We start from the raw sequence: 18,556 nt of genomic DNA, 5'->3' as shown, positions 1-18,556 counted from the left end.
GCGTTACAGGGAAGACATCCTCCTCCCTCATGTGGTACCCTTCCTATAGACTCATCCTGACCTGACCCTCCAGCATGACAATGCCACGAGCCATACTGCTCGTTCTGTGCATGAGTTCTTGCAAAACAGGAATGTCAGTGTTCTGCCATGGCCAACAAAGATCCCGGATCTCAATCCCATTGAGCACATTTGGGACCTGATGGATTGAAGAGTGAGGGCTAGGGCCATTCCCCCCAGAAATGTCCGGGAACTTGCAGGTGCCTTGGTGGAAGAGTGGGGTAACATCTCACAGCAAGAACTGGCAAATATGGTGCAGTCCATGAGGAGGAGATGCACTGCAGTACAGTTGACTGTGAGAGGACGTTTCTTTTTTTGCTAAGTTTATACGTGATCAAATACAAACCTTAGAATCAACTATTCAAAATTACCAGAACCCACTGGATTCTCCAATTACCTTGAATGAACTATAGGACAATATAAAAACACTCCAACCCAAAAAGGCCTGTGGTGTTGATGGTATCCTCAATGAAATGATAAAATATACTGACTACAAATTCCAATTGGCTATACTAAAACTCTTTAACATCATCCTTAGCTCTGGCATCTTCCCCAGTATTTGGAAGCATGGACTGATCACCCCAATCAACAAAAGTGGAGACAAATTTGACACCAATAACTACCGTTGGGTATGCGTCAACAGCAACCTTGGGAAAATCCTCTGCATTATCCTTAACATCAGACTCGTACATTTCCTCAGTGAAAACAATGTACTGAGCAAATGTAAGATTGGCTTTTTACCAAATTATTATACCACAGACCACGTATACACCCTGCACACCCTAATTGACAAACAAACAAACCAAAACAAAGACAAAGTCTTCTCATGCTTTGTTGATTTCGATTTGGCCTGAGGTTCTGCTATACAAATTGATGGAAAGTGGTGTTGGGGGGAAAAACATACAACGTTACAAAATCCATGTACACAAACAACAAGTGTGCGATTAAAATAGGCAAAAAACACACACATTTCTTCTCACAGGGCCATGGGGTGAGACAGTGATGCAGCTTATGCCCCACCCTCTTCAACATATATATCAACAAATTGGAGAGGGCACTAGAATAGTCTGCAGCACCCGTCCTCTCCCTACTAGAATCTGAAGTCAAATGTCTACTGTTTACTGATGATCTGGTGCTTCTGTCACCAACCAAGGAGGGCCTACAGCAGCACCTAGATTTTCTGCACAGATTCTGTCAGACCTGAGCCCCGAGAGTAAATCTCTGTAAGACCAAAGTAATGGTGTTCCAAAAAAGGTCCAGTCGCCAGGACCACAAATACAAATTCCATCTAGACATCGTTGCCCTACAACACACAAAAAACGATACATACCTTGGCCTAAACATCCGCGCCACAGGTAACTTCCACAAAGCTGTGAACGAGCTGACAAGGCAAGACGGGCATTCTATGCCATCAAAAGGAACATAAAACTCAACATACCAACTAGGATCTGGCAAAAAAATTCTTGAATCAGTTATAATTTCCATTGCCCTTTATGGTTGTGAGGTCTGGGGTCCGCTCACCAACCAAAAATTCACAAAATGGAACAAACACCAAATTGAGACTCTGCATGCAGAATTCTACAAAAATATCCTCAGTGTACAACGTAGAACACCAAATAACGCATGCAGAGCAGAATTAGGCCGATACCTGCTAATTATCAAAATCCAGAAAAGAGACGTTAAATTCTACAACCACCTAAAAGGAAGCGATTCTCAAACCTTCCATAACAAAGCCATCACCTACAGAGAGATGAACCTGTAGAAGAGTCCCCTAAGCAAGCTGGTCCGGGGCTCTGTTCACAAACACAAACGGACCCCACAGAGCCCAAGGACAGCAATAAAATTAGACCCAACTAAATGATGAGAAAACAAAAAGATAAGTACTTGACACATTAAGAGGAATTAACAAAAAAACAAAGAGTACACGGCGGCAGAATACCTGACCACTGTGACTGACCCAAACTTAAGGAAAGCTTTGACTATGTACAGACTCAGTGAGGGTAGCCTTGCTTTTGAGAAAGGCCGCCATAGGCAGACCTGGCTCTCAAGAGAAGACAGGCTATGTGCACTGCCCACAAAATGAGGTGGAAACTGAGCTGCACTTCCTAACCTCCTGCCAACTGTAGGACCATATTAGAGACACATTTTTTTCAAAAGTATTCACCCCCCTTGGCGTTTTTACTATTTTGTTGCATTACAACCTGTAATTTAAATTGATTTTTATTTGGATTTCATGTAATGGACATACACAAAATATTCAAAATTTGGTGAAGTGAAATTTTAAGAGATATTACCTTCAGAATTCACATAAATTGTTAGATTGCACACAGGTGGACTTTATTTAAGTGTCAGATAATCTGTCACCTGATTTCTGTATATATACACCTCTTCTGAAAGGCCCCAGTCTGAAACACCACTAAGCAAGGGGCACCACCAAGCAAGCGGCACTATAAAGACCAAAGAGCTCTCCAAACAGGTCAGAGACAACGTTTTGGAGAAGTACAGATCAGGGTTGGGTTATAAAAAACTAGCCGAAACTTTGGACATCCCACGGAGCACCATTAAATCCATTATTAAAAATTTGAAAGAATATGGCACCACAACAAATCTGCCAAGAGAGGATCTCCCACCAAAACTCACGGACCAGGCAAGGAGGGCATTAATCAGAGAGGCAACAAAGAGACCAAAGATAACCCTGAAGGAGCTGCAAAGCTCCACAGCGGAGATTGGAGTATCTGTCCATAGGACCACTTTAAGCCATACACTCCACAGAGCTGGGCTTTATGGAATAGTGGCCAGAAAAAAGCCATTGCATAAAGAAAAAAAGTAGCAAACACGTTTGGTGTTTTCCAGAAGGCTTGTGGGAGACCTCCCAAACATATGGAAGAAGGTACTCTAGTCAGATGAGACAAAAATTTAGCTTTTTGGCCATCAAGGAAAACACTATGTCTGGCGCAAACCCAAAACCTCTCATCCCCCCAAGAACATCATCCCCACAGTGAAGCATGGTGGTGGCAGCATCATGCTGTGGGGATGTTTTTCATTGGCAGGGACTGGGAAACTGGTCAGAATTGAAGGAATGATGGATGGTGCTAAATACAGGGAAATTCTTGAGAGAAACCTGTTTCAGTTTTCCAGAGATTTGAGACTGGGACGGAGGTTCACATTCGAACAGGACAATGGCCCTAAGCATACTGCTAAAGCAACACTTGAGTGTGGTTTAAGGGGAAACACCTAAATGTCTTGGAATGGCCTAGTCAAAGCACAGACCTCAATTCAATTGAGAATCTGTGGTATGACTTAAAGATTGCTGTATACCAGCGGAACCTATCCAACTTGAAGGAGCTGGAGCAGTTTTACCTTAAAGAATGGGCAAAAACCCCAGTGGCTAGATGTGCCAAGCTTATAGAGACATACCCCAAGAGATGTGCAGCTGTAATTGCTGCAAAAGATGGCTCTACAAAGTATTGACTTTAGGGGGGTGAATAGTTATGCACGCTCAAGTTTTCAGTATTTTTTGTCTTATATCTTGTTTGTTTCACAATAAAAAATATTTTGCATTTTCAAGGTGGTAGGCATTTTGTGTCAATCAAATGACACAAACCCCCCAAAAATCCATTTTAATTCCAGGTTGTAAGGCAACAAAATAGGAAAAATGCAAAAGGGGTGAATACTTTCGCAAGCCACTGTGTTTTTGTTTACTTATTATCCTTTTTTTGCTTTAACCATTTGCACATTGTTACAACACTGTATATAGACGTAATATGACATTTGTAATGTCTTTATTCTTTTGGAACTTCTGTGAATGTAGTGTTTACTGTTCATTTTCTTGTTTATTTTACTTTTGTATATTATCTACTTCACTTGCTTTGGCCATGTTAACATGTTTCCCATGCCAATAAAGCCCCTTGAATTAAATGTAATTAGAGGCCAGCAATACAAGGATGCATTTGGAGGGCAGGAGGGAGAGGAGAGGAGATTGTCTTCTAGTCTCCACCCTCATCAGTGAGCAGAGGTTCTGGTGGTGGGACAGAGTTACAGTATAGGGTTAATGAAGGCTCTACCACTTCAGTTTTTACCTCACATTTTAATGGAGTAGTGCAATTCAATAGATATTGTGGAGAAAAGAGATGCACTGGATTGATATACAGTACCAGTCAAACGTTTGGACAGACCTACTCATTCAAAGGTTTTTCTTTATTTTTTACTATTTTCTACTATGAAATAATACATATGGAATCATGTAGTAACCAAAAAAGTGTTAAACAACTCAAAATATATTTTATAATTGAGATTCTTCAAAATAGCACCCCTTTTCCTTGATGACAGCTTTGCACACTCTTGGCATTCTTTCAACCAGCTTCAGGAAGCAGTCACCTGGAAGGCATTTCAATTAACAGGTGTGCCTCCTTAAAAGTTTCCTTCTTAATACGTTTGAGCCAATCAATTGTTTTGTGACAAGGTACGGGTGGTATATAGAAATAAAATTTGGTAAAAGACCAAGTCCATATTATGACAAGAACAGCTCAAATAAGCAAAGAGAAACGACAGTCCACCATTACTTTAAGACATAAAGGTCAGTCAATATGGAAATTTGCAAGAACTTTGAAAGTTTCTTCAAGTGCAGTCGCAAAAACGATCAAGCGCTATGATGAAAATGGCTCTCATGAGGAACGCCACAGGAACGCCACAGGAAAGGAAGACCCAGAGTTACCTCTTCTGCAGAGGATAAGTTCATTAGAGTTAACTGCACTTCAGATTGCAGCTCAAATAAATGTTTCACAGAGTTCAAATAACAGACCCATCTCAACATCAACTGTTCAGAGGAGACTGCGTGAATCAGGCTTTTATAGTCGAATTGCTTCAAAGAACCACTACTAAAGGATACCAATAAGAAGAAGAGACTTGCTTGGGCCAAGAAACATGAGCAATGGACATTAGACCGGTGGAAATCTGTCCTTTGGTCTGTTGAGTCCAAATTTGATATTTTTGGCTCCAACCGCCATGTCTTTGTGAGACACAGAGTAGGTGAACGGATATCTCTGCATGTGTGGTTCCCGCTGTGAAGCATGGAGGAGGAGGTGTCATGATGTGTGGGTGCTTTGCTGGTGACAATGTGACAATGTCTGTGATTTATTTAGAATTCAAGGCACACTACCAGCATGGCTACCACAGCATTCTGCAGCAATGCACCATCCCATCTGGTTTGCACTTAGTGGGACTATCATTTGTTTTTCCAACAGGACAATGACCCAAAACACACCTCCAGGCTATGTAAGGACTATTTGACCAAGAAGGAGAGTGATGGAGTGCTTCATCAGATGACCTGGCCTCCACAATCACCCGACTTCAACCCAATTGAGATGGTTTGGGATGAGTTGGACCGCAGAGGGAAGGAAAAGCAGCCAACAAGTGCTCAGCATATGTGGGAACTCCTTCAAGACTGTTGGAAAAGCATTCCTCATGAAGCTGGTTGAGAGAATGCAAAGAGTGTGCCAAGCTATCATCACGGCAATGGGTGGATACTTTGAAGAATCTAAAATATATTTTGGTGCGTTCAACACTTTTTTGCTAACTACATGATTCCATATGTGTTATTTCATAGTTTTTATGTCTTCACTATTATTCTACCATTTAGAAAATAGTAAAAAAAAATAAGAAAAACCCTTGAACGAGTAGGTGTGTCCAAACCTTTGACTGGCACTGAAGTACTCCTCTTTGTCAGTGTGTCTAACTGGGTTTGAACTCAGGTCTCTCGGGTGCAATATGATTGTAAACCTGCTGAGATAAAGCCTACCCATTAGCTTGGGAAACTAATGCACGTCTTCAGGTAAAGCAAGGTTTTTCATGACACACACGTGTTTTAATGGTATCACAATATGATTCACTAAAATGGTTTTGAGATCTAGGCCCTGCTACATTGGCCAGTACAGAAAATCCTTTGTAGTCTTATGAGGAGTATGCACTTTTCCTTTATACTGCACTGGCTGCGTGAAGGGGAGGGAAGTCTTCACATCCTCTCTCACACGTTGGTCTTTTTCATGCCACCTTTTCTTCCATCTAATCCCGGGAAAGGAGGCTGCAGATGCTGATGGACAGCACGGCTGGCAGGGTGTAGGCAACGCTATGACTTCATCACGTCAAGTGGAAGAACAGGAACCGGGAGGGTGAGAAAGTAGCCCACGGGAGGGTCGTCTCAAGTTAGCACAGCCACAAAGTCATAAGCCCCGCCTGTTTATACAATTTATCAGATTTTTTTTTTACCTTACCCTAAACGTAAGCCTAACTTTAACCACACTTCTAACGTTATGCCTAACGCTAACCTTAAATTAAGACCAAAAAGTTTACCCCAAAAAAATGCATACATTTTTACTTTGTGGCTGTGGTAACTAGTGACAAACCCACGGCAGTGGAGGAGAAAGGAGGGAGCTGCGAGTAGAAGGGTGGGCGAAAAAGGAGGGGGACGAGAGAGGAGAAGAGGAGGGTGCTATGACATCACCCTCCATCCAAACGTGGACAGCTGTGGTTTCTCCAAGCGCGGCTGAACAGAACTGCGATACCACACGCGTCCGAGCAACCAGCGCTATCGGGGGATTTTAAACACTACTCAGCGCTAGAACCCAAACCGCTTCTCTGGATCTGCCGCAGGACGCTCGCATACGGGATTATTGTTTATTTGTTTATTTGAATAAGAAGATGTGAGTTTTTTGTGTGAATGCACGATTAAAAGAGAGGAACTCCATCGCTGATAAAGGTAGGAACAATTGTCTTTTTTTTCTAACGGAGTTGTATTTGCAGGTTCTTCTTTAAACGAGAAAATATGTGTTTCAACTGGTTCTACATTGTGGAATGCGCGACAGGCAGTCTGCGTCCGATAGAGCCTCTGTCCATACTTGTGAATTCGGCTGACCCAGTAGCCTATGAGGTGGATGCAGGCTGCTAGTGGTACCCAAAGAGAAGCTCTCAAGAGTACTCAGATGCCGAACTCGGATGCTATACAAAGTGCTTGCTCGACGGACCAAGAAGCGGCGGGGTAGAGCTGACGCTGATACCGCAAAGGTTAGGTGACGCTGGTAACCCTACTCCGTAGCCAAAAATGTGCCGGATGCCATCCTCTCCTATTCTTGTACAGAGTAGCCTACTGGTGTGGGCAAACGTTATAGCAGTCTCAAAAATAGCTTGTTATAAAGAAATGTAGAGTAGGATAGCCTTTTGTCGCATCACCGTAGTTTAGACGTTATTTACCTGTCCGTTTGTTGGTTATTACAAGTTTATTCACTTTATTTGATTTACAATAGCCTTACTGGGTATTTGTTTAGCGCAACCATTTGTTACAGTATAAATCCTTGAAGTTTCAGAGGTAGTTATGAATAACGCATTAGTGAATCATCTTCAGTGAGAGGGTGCATATCTCCACGGGGGTGTACATTAACGAAGCCAACCATGAGAGGCGTACGCTTAGCATTTAAGACCATTCATATGAATGTAGCCTATCCGCCCGGACGAAATCACTTCATACATTCATAGCCTTTTGATTATAAACGGCACGCTACCGGATACTGTACGTTTCAAGAGTTGAATGATATCACACAACATCAACTTGATACCTTGTAGGGGTAACCCAATGCAAAATGTTGAACATGCATTATTGACATGTGCCTTCATCGTAAAGCCTATCGGACTCTGATTCATGTTTGCGCATTCTATCGCGGGCTTCTTTTCTTCGCCAGAGATTTAGATGTTTACTTGTGGTGCGTTGTTTCAGGGTGCGCTCTCAAATCCATTCCTTGAAAGGTGGAGTCACTCAGGACACGGGAACAGTGATGGCTGGTGATTGATTGTCTGAGTGCAGGTGACACCCTCGTTTAATGTCATTATCCTATTCCAAACACCTTGACTGTTTAATGTCATTATCCTATTCCAACCGCCTTGACTGTTTAATGTCATTATCCTATTCCAACCACCTTGACTGTTTAATGTCATTATCCTATTCCAACCACCTTGACTGTTTAATGTCATTATCCTATTCCAACCACCTTGACTGTTTAATGTCATTATCCTATTCCAACCGCCTTGACTGTTTAATGTCATTATCCTATTCCAAACACCTTGACTGTTTAATGTCATTATCCTATTCCAACCACCTTGACTGTTTAATGTCATTATCCTATTCCAACCGCCTTGACTGTTTAATGTCATTATCCTATTCCAAACACCTTGACTGTTTAATGTCATTATCCTATTCCAAACACCTTGACTGTTTAATGTCATTATCCTATTCCAACCGCCTTGACTGCTGGAGAGATTCTGCCTGAAGAGAGGACAGGTTGCTGTCGATTTTAGTCTTATTTTTAGTCTTTTATGTATACTCTACATAATTACTGATTTTGCCCTTTGTACTGCCTTTTGGTGTCTATTTGTTAGTCCATATGGAGAATAAACGTTTTCTCCTCAAATTGACAAGCTGGGGTTTTACTATTCGCAACATACATTTAGCATACGTAGACTAGCACACAGCGATAGACTTCACATATTATGTGGATTTGTTAGGATGGAGATTATAAATTACTTGTTTTAAGATACTTGGTTACACAGGCACACAAACATCATGAAAAACGTTACAAAATGTTTTATTACAAAACATATTTCCTTATTGCCCAAATAGTAGAATATTAAAATGCGCAACAGTGATAGTCTACAACCAAACAAATCCCCCAATTAGGCCTAAAGACTTTTGAAGAACAAAGGCATTGTTCTTTTTTTATTGAAAAGGGGAAGACGAAAATACGAAATCTTCAATATAATGCTGTCAAAGGGACCAATTTAATTGGGCTCTGAATGATACATCATTATAATGTTCAATTCTTTATGAAGTTGCGTGTCCTGCCTTGTAGGATACGAAATCTTACGGCTTGATCGGATTGGGTGTGTGTTATAAGCTTGCGAGGAACAGTATCTTGCCACAGTCAAGGCTGTGAAAAGAAACAAGGCGTAATGGAGAATTCTAATACACAGCAACATCATATACATTTGATTACGATTACACTGCATTGCTAACCCGTAAGCCATTTCTTAGGCATCATAAAAAACTACAACTAAGTTACAACGCTGGTACAGAGAAAAACGAATAAACCCTATCACGTGCAAAATTTGCACTGACTCCTCTCTCTCCTGAATGCCCATACGCATCTGACAGGAAGAGGTGGCATTTCTCCGAAGATTTCCACAGAAAGCGCGACCCCGCCCCTTGCTCACACTTGCTCACAGCCACTGTAAATAACCAGTAGTCTGAATGTGGGCTACTCCAAAATGTCACCCTGTATGGGTTTGGTACTATTTTACATTATCTGAAGAAATATTTTTCAGTGGTATATTACGTGTGGGTATAATTGGGAACTTGCCCATTGATTTTTTTTTCTTCATAATATTGTTTTAGAATCCTCCCTCCTTCCCTCTCCTCTTCTCCCACCCTCCCTCCCACCCTCCCTCTCCTCTTCTCCCTCCCACCTTCCCTCTCCCCTTCTCCCTCCCTCCCTCCCTCCCACCTTCCTTCTCCTCTTCTCCCTCCCTCCCTCCCTCCCTCCCTCCCTCCCTCCCTCCCTCCCTCCCTCCCTCCCACCTTACATCTCCTCTTCTCCCTCCCTCCCTCCCTCCCTCCCTCTCCTCTTCTCCCTCCCTCCATCCCTCTTCTCCCTCCCTCCCTCCCTCCATCCCTCCCTCCCTCCCTCCCTCCCTCCCTCCCTCCCACCTTCCTTCTCCTCTTCTCCCTCCCTCCCTCCCTCCCTCCCTCCCTCCCTCCCTCCCACCTTACATCTCCTCTTCTCCCTCCCTCCCTCCCTCCCTCCCTCCCTCCCACCTTACATCTCCTCTTCTCCCTCCCTCCCTCCATCCCTCTCCTCTTCTCCCTCCATCCCTCTCCTCTTCTCCCTCCCTCCCTCCCTCCATCCCTCCATCCCTCCCTCCCTCCCTCCCTCCCTCCCTCCCTCCCACCTTCCTTCTCCTCTTCTCCCTCCCTCCCTCCCTCCCTCCCTCCCTCCCTCCCTCCCACCTTCCTTCTCCTCTTCTCCCTCCCTCCCTCCCTCCCTCCCTCCCTCCCTCCCTCCCTCCCTCCCTCCCTCCCTCCCTCCCTCCCACCTTACATCTCCTCTTCTCCCTCCATCCCTCTCCTCTTCTCCCTCCATCCCTCTCCTCTTCTCCCTCCCTCCCTCCCTCCCTCCATCCCTCTCCTCTTCTCCCTCCCTCCCTCCATCCCTCTCCTCTTCTCCCTCCCTCCCTCCCTCCCTCCCTCCCTCCCTCCCTCCCTCCCTCCCTCCCTCCCACCTTACATCTCCTCTTCTCCCTCCCTCCCTCCATCCCTCTCCTCTTCTCCCTCCATCTCCTCTTCTCCCTCCCTCCCTCCATCCCTCTCCTCTTCTCCCTCCATCTCCTCTTCTCCCTCCCTCCCTCCCTCCCTCCCTCCATCCCTCTCCTCTTCTCCCTCCATCCCTCTTCTCCCTCCCTCCCTCCCTCCCTCCCTCCATCCCTCTCCTCTTCTCCCTCCATCTCCTCTTCTCCCTCCCACCCACCTTCCCTCTCCTCCTTCCTCCACTTCTTCAGAGAACAGTAAAGACATCCAATTGTAATAGAACATTAGCCAAATGCATTGTTCTGTATTGTATTTAGTAAATGCCAGTATTATGTCTGTTAAATCAAATGAAAGGCATGGCTCCATGAAAACCACACACCATATATGTCGTTGTCTCTGATATAAATCTAGAACACACATATTCTTTATTATGTAATATTACATGGAACTACATGGAAATAAATCATGACAGTTTTTCCTCCCAGCTCTAATGTTGGCCCCTATAGGGGCCATATCTCCCTCTGTCCACCAGTGCACCCCAGGCTTTTCTAAGAGGTGAATGTCAAGATCAGAGATGTAAGACATTCTCCTTATTCAGTGTTTCATCTCTTCTATAGAGACATTGTCTTACCACTTGAGGTTTAAACAAGAGTCTCCTCCACATTGTTCAATTTTCAGTCAGGCCTGTCACAGGACAGTCCCATTACTGGGGCCTTCCCCTAGTTAATGGCTTGTAAATAGTTTATGAAGCGCCCCTCATCGAATGTGTGTTGTTCACACACAATAAAATACCTCCTTTTTCATTGAAATGACTTGGAAACAACGTTGATTCAAACAGTGTGTGCCCAGTGGGCTGTGTTGCCAACATGCGTGTGCACGCACACACACGCCGGTTGCAATCCCTTTCCTGTGGGATGAGTCACATTCTGCAGTCACTCCACCACCATACAGCCAAGTACATGATTGTGGCCACTGCGTCGTTAATGCAGTCCAAATGGAATGGATGATTGTGGCCACTGCGTCGTTAATGCAGTCCAAATGGAATGGATGATTGTGGCCACTGCGTCGTTAATGCAGTCCAAATGGAATGGATGATTGTGGCCACTGCGTCGTTAATGCAGTCCAAATGGAATGGATGATTGTGGCCACTGCGTCGTTAATGCAGTCCAAATGGAATGGATGATTGTGGCCACTGCGTCGTTAATGCAGTCCAAATGGAATGGATGATTGTGGCCACCGCGTCGTTAATGCAGTCCAAATGGAATGGATGATTGTGGCCACCGCGTCGTTAATGCAGTCCAAATGGAATGGATGATTGTGGCCACCGCGTCGTTAATGCAGTCCAAATGGAATGGATGATTGTGGCCACCGCGTCGTTAATGCAGTCCAAATGGAATGGATGATTGTGGCCACCGCGTCGTTAATGCAGTCCAAATGGAATGGATGATTGTGGCCACTGCGTCGTTAATGCAGTCCAAATGGAATGGATGATTGTGGCCACTGCGTCATTAATGCAGTCCAAATGGAATGGATGATTGTGGCCACTACGTCGTTAATGCAGTCCAAATGGAATGGATGATTGTGGCCACTACGTCGTTAATGCAGTCCAAATGGAATGGATGATTGTGGCCACTGCGTCGTTAATGCAGTCCAAATGGAATGGATGCAGCTGGAGAGGCTTTTAAAGCACCCTAAAGGCGTGATGCGTAGCGAGAAACATATAATCATGTCAACGTTATGGAGAACTTTGAAACACACACACACACACTCACGCACGCATATACACACACACACACACACACACACACACACACACACACACACACACACACACACACACACACACACACACACACACACACACACACACACACACACACACACACACACACACTCGACGGCGGCCATCTAATTATCAGGCAGAAGCTTGTTAGTTGTCACCTCAAGATAAACAGTCAGGGGGGTTTTGGGTCATGTTTTCCCGCTGCCGGCAGAATTACGAATTCTAAGTAGGAAAATGTCAATGTGAAAATATCCCTCCTCTCCCCCGGCCGTGCACAAACACATTTGCCCCGACTCATTTGTTTTTGGAGAAATGTAAATAGTGGGTAAAGGAAAGGTTGACATCCACAGACTCCCCACCCTGAGCCCCCTCATAACTCACAGTGAATGAGTCATTTAGACAGGGTCAGAGGATGCTTGAGGAACCCACGACTGGTGCCGCCAGTTCTCTGCTGCCGCCAAATGGTGGCGCATACAGGCGTTCTTATCAGGCAGCATATGGTCCTCAAATGTATATGCAAATGCTGTCCTGGAACACTCAGAGAAGGTAGAAAAAAAATCACTTGCATTCAATTGCACAGATAGATCTAGTGGTCTGTCGTCATCACTGAAAACTTGCTAGGTCCTTGATGACGTACTGTATTGTACATTGCCGTTTGAATGAGTGGCAGAAAATAATTTCTATTCACCACTAAGTTTCCATCATTATTTTGCTCCGCTGTGAAGCTTGACACTTTAATGGGTTTGATGTGTATGCAAGTAGGGCTGTCGGGAAAAGGCAAGCTGAGGACGGGGACCACTGCATGCAGAAAGCCAGGGACGTCTCCTCGCATCCGAGGAGAGAGATCAAGCTCACTCTCCTCTACTCCGTGGCTGCTGGGAGAAACGCCTAGGGGCTTCTCTTGTGTCAGACTGATTGGAAGGGGAATACACAGAGTGATCCGGGGTCAACGCTGTCTCAAAGTTGTCTCTCTGTGAAAGGGGGAACCTGTACTGTGTTCTTGGGGGATGAGAAAGAAGGTGACACTAACAATGAAGGTCTACTTGCTTATGTGTATTTCTCTGCTTAATTGATAAGGAGAGAGGGAAGGGATGGAGAGAAGAAAGTAGGGGGGTGAGCGGTAGCAGGAGATGGCTGCTGGGAATTCTGAAGAAATCATCAAGTGCAGATTTCCATCGCTTTTTTTCTGGGATACAGGCTCAAGGTCTGATTGGAGGTTAGGTTGTGTCGCTTCCACAGATCACGTAACATATAGATATAGCCAAGTTATCAAATCACATTGTATTGGTCACATACACATATTTTAGCAGATGTTATTGCGAGTGTAGCGAAATGCTTGTGTTGTGCACTGTATGTTACCTATTGGTTAACATCCTAATGAAGTTAAACCTAATTACAGGTTTTAAGTAATAACAAGTATCATTGAGTATGTTTCCTGAAGTGTGTACTCCATTTTGTTCATTTCTCGCCGTGTAGCCATCTTAGTAATGTTGCGTAATCACAACAGTGTAATAGCTGGACACAGAGATAATTACAGATTTATCAACGTTGTTAATAGAGGGAAATTACACAAACTACACTGAGAATACACAACATTAAGAACACCTGTCCTTTCCATGACCAGGTGAATCCAGGTGAAATCTGTGATCCCTTATTGATGTACCTTGTTAAATCCACTTCAGTCAGTGTTGATGAAGGGGAGGAGACAGGTTAAAGTAGGATTTTTAAGCCTTGAGACATGGATTGGGTGTGTGTGTCATTCAGAGGGTGAATGGGCAAGACAAAAGATTGAAGTGTCTTTGAACAGTAAGGTAGTATGTGCCAGGCGCACCGGTTTGTGTCAAGAACCTCAATGCTGATGGGTTTTTCTCCGCTCAACAGTTTCCTGTGTGTATCAAGAATGGTCCATCACCAACTTGACACAATTGTGGGCAGCATTGGAGTAAACATGGGCCAGCATCCCTGTGGAACGCTTTTGACACCTTGTAGAGTCCATGCCCCGACGAATGGAAGTTGTTCTGGGGGCAGAAAGGGGGTTGCAACTCAATTAGGAAGGTGTTCCTAATGTTTTGTACACTCAGTGTATAAGACACACCAGTATGTTTGAAAATATATAACAGATGTAATCAAAGCATAATCTGAGTGGTAGTGAGAGCGCATCACATGCCTGCTGTAAACTGGCAAACAAATATTATGTTAGCTTTTACCTGGAAATAGGCAAGTTGAAGAGCATTGTGGACAAGCTGAAAGCAGGGGAAGGATTTTATGTCGGTGTGTACTCAACAAATCTTTTTCAGACGATATGATTGATGACATGATTATTGACATGTTTATGAGAGTAGAATTCTTAATTGCCCATGAGGGAATTTCTCTTGGACGTTCAGTCTTAGAAGCACTGCCAATACACAACACAAGGTACAGATGTACTTAGTTCATAACACATTGAATTGGCTAAACGTGAAACAACAGTAAATGTCGTATACATACAGTACAGCATGAGAAACCATGCTGTGATTGGTCCCCCATCCTCCCAGCACGGGCAGGTTCCCCTGTCTCCTATCAGCTCCATACAGATTGGATGACAAACTCTCCCTGGCAGGATGCCTTCCTTCTGGAAAATAGACAATTAAGAGCCCTATCATTGACCGAGGCATCGAGGAAGAAGTCTCTCTCGGGGCAAGGCTGTTAACGAGGCTAGTGCCACATGGCCCCTCGGGTCCTAACTCTTGAAGGTCATCGCGACATTTCGCCTCCTACTTCTTTGCCATGACAACCCAGTCGCCGGTCGCCGTGGACAATGTTTGTCCGGGCGAGGGAGGCCCGTTAGGGTAACGCGTTGCGACAACGGCAGCAAGTCGCTGTCGTTAGTTGTTAATCCTGTAAGTTAGAACAAGCGCCATTACCGGTTAAATATCTATGAATGATTCATCATTTTCATGTTCAATGCTTTTATTTTTATTGAGGTGGTACTACAATGCTCCCTGTTTGTGTCGTGTGCCTGTTGTGTGTGTGTTGTTTGTGTGTGTGTTGTGTCTGTGTTGAATGTGTTGTGTGTTGCAGGACGACTGATGCTTCAAGGGAGGACCAAGACTAGGGCAGCAGAATTAAGATAAGGGGGGGATCTATGACCTTGTACATTTCATCTGCAGATATAATACAATCTTAACCTTCAAGAACAATCCATTCAGACTCTGCTATATGCGTGGCCACAAGGTGCTGTGCAAGCTTCCCTTTTTATTTAACCTTTATTTAACTTGTATTTAACTAGGCAAGTCAGTTAAGAACAAATTATTATTTACAATGATGGCCTACCCCGGCCAAACCCTAACCCGGACGGAGCTGGGCCAATTGTGCGCCGCCCTATGGGATTCCCAATCACGGCCGGTTGTGATACAGCCTGATACAGCCCATTTGGATCCAACATTGGGCCTGCAGAGGGTAAGATAAGGGGCAGAGGGTAAGATAGAAAGAGAGGAGAGAGAGAGAGATAGAGAAAGAGGCACCAGCCCTTTGTAAGAAGCATCAATGATTATTGATCAACGTGCATATACACAGTATGTCTGCCATTGTGCCTGGTTGAAACATGAACGGCCTACCTTTCTGGATTTGTATATTTTCCTCCCCCTCTCTGCCTCTTCCTTTCCTGCTGGTGAGCTACATACACCAGCTACCTACAACAGCTGCCTACACCTGCTACCTACAACAGCTGCCTACAACAGCTACCTACAACAGCTGCCTACAACAGCAACCTACAACAGCTACCTACAACAGCTACCTACAGCCGCTACCTACAGCAGCTACCTACAACAGCTACCTACAACAGCTACCTACAACAGCTGCCTACAACAGCTGCCTACAACAGCTACATTCAACAGCTACCTACAACAGCTACCTACAACAGCTACATTCATCACCTAGCTACAGCAGCTACATTCAACAGCTACATTCAACACCTACCTACAGCAGCTACATTCAACAGCTACCTATAACAGCTACCTACAACAGCTACCTACAACAGCTGCCTACAACAGCTACATTCAACAGCTACCTACAACAGCTACTTACAACAGCTACATACAACAGCTACCTACAACATCTACATTCAACAGCTACTTACAGCAGCTACATTCAACAGCTACCTATAACAGCTACCTACAACAGCTACCTACAACAGCTACATTCAACACCTACCTACAGCAGCTACATTCAACAGCTACCTATAACAGCTACCTACAACAGCTACCTACAACAGCTGCCTACAACAGCTACATTCAACAGCTACCTACAACAGCTACCTACAACAGCTACATACAACAGCTACCTACAACAGCTACATTCAACAGCTACCTACAACAGCTACCTACAGCAGCTACATACAACAGCTACATTCAACACCTAGCTACAGCAGCTACATTCAAAAGCTACCTATAACAGCTACCTACAACAGCTACATTCAACAGCTACCTACAACAGCTACCTACAACAGCTACCTACAACAGCTACATTCAACACCTACCTACAGCAGCTACATTCAACAGCTACCTACAACAGCTACCTACAACAGCTGCCTACAACAGCTACATTCAACAGCTACCTACAACAACTACCTACAACAGCTACATACAACAGCTACCTACAACAGCTACATTCAACAGCTACCTACAACAGCTACATTCAACAGCTACCTACAACAGCTACATTCAACAGCTACCTACAGCAGCTACCTACAACAGCTATATACAACAGCTACCTAACAACTACATACAACAGCTACCTACAACAGCTACCTACAACAGCTGCATTCAACAGCTACCTACAACAGCTACCTACAACAGCTACATACAACAGCTACATACAACAGCTACATACAACAGCTACATTCAACAGCTACCTACAACAGCTACATACAACAGCTACATTCAACAGCTACCTACAACAGCTACATTCAACAGCTACCTACAACAGCTACCTACAACAGCTACATTCAACAGCTACCTACAACAGCTACCTACAGCAGCTACCTACAGCAGCTACATACAACAGCTACCTACAGCAGCTACCTACAACAGCTACCTACAACAGCTAGATTCAACAGCTACCTACAACAGCTACATTCAACAGCTACCTACAACAGCTACCTACAACAGCTACATTCAACAGCTACCTACAACAACTAAATTCAACAGCTACCTACAACAGCTACATTCAACAGCTACCTACAACAGCTACCTACAACAGCTACATTCAACAGCTACCTACAACAACTAAATTCAACAACTACCTACAACAGCTACCTACAGCAACTACCTACAACAGCTACCTACAGCAGCTACATACAACAGCTACCTACAACAGCTACATACAACAGCTACATTCAACAGCTACCTACAACAGCTACATTCAACAGCTACCTACAACAGCTACCTACCACAGCTACCTACAACAGCTAGATTCAACAGCTACCTACAACAGCTACCTACAACAGCTACATTCAACAGCTACCTACAACAGCTAAATTCAACAGCCACCTACAACAGCTACCTACAACAGCTACCTACAGCAGCTACCTACAGCAGCTACATACAACAGCTACCTACAACAGCTACCTACAACAGCTACCTACAAGAGCTACATTCAACAGCTACCTACAACAGCTACCTACAACAGCTACATTCAACAGCTACCTACAACAGCTACCTACAACAGCTACCTACAGCAGCTACCTACAACAGCTACCTACAACAGCTACCTACAGCAGCTACCTACAGCAGCTACATACAACAGCTACCTACAACAGCTACCTACAACAGCTACCTACAGCAGCTACCTACAGCAGCTACATTCAACAGCTACCTACAACAGCAACCTACAACCGCTACATTCAACAGCTACCTACAACAGCTACCTACAACGCTACATAAAACAGCTACCTACAACAGCTACATTCAACAGCTACATTCAACAGCTACCTACAACAGCTGCATTCAACAGCTACCTACAACAGCTACCTACAACCGCTACCTACAACAGCTACCTACAGCAGCTACATACAACAGCTACCTACAACAGCTACCTACAACAGCTACATTCAACAGCTACCTACAACAGCTACCTACAACAGCTACCTACAACAGCTGGCTACAGCAGCTACATACAACAGCTACCTACAACAGCTACCTACAACAGCTACATTCAACAGCTACCTACAACAGCTACCTACAACAGCTACCTACAACAGCTACCTACAACAGCTACATTCAACAGCTACCTACAACCGCTACCTACAACAGCTACCTACATTGCTGCCACTGTCTGCTACTGACTCCCCTCTGTTGTCTCAGTCTATATGTTCTCCTATTACCGGCTCAAAC

General features: G+C 44.4%; 1 protein-coding gene across 1 annotated transcript in view; it reads left to right on the top strand.

Annotated features, from left to right (window-relative positions):
• The first annotated feature begins 6,562 nt into the window (after window positions 1–6,562).
• LOC115151250 (receptor-type tyrosine-protein phosphatase S-like) overlaps window positions 6,563–18,556 on the top strand; it is a 394,494-nt gene continuing 382,500 nt past the window's right edge. The window contains exon 1 of the mRNA XM_029695206.1: window positions 6,563–6,811. The gene's annotated coding sequence lies outside the window, so the exon portion shown is untranslated. The remainder of the gene's footprint in view (window positions 6,812–18,556) is intronic.

The sequence above is a fragment of the Salmo trutta genome, chromosome 17 (assembly GCF_901001165.1).
Source record: "Salmo trutta chromosome 17, fSalTru1.1, whole genome shotgun sequence".
NCBI lineage: Eukaryota > Metazoa > Chordata > Actinopteri > Salmoniformes > Salmonidae > Salmo > Salmo trutta.
The sequence above is the reverse complement of the archived record's forward strand: the minus strand, read 5'-3'. Positions and strand labels throughout refer to the sequence as shown.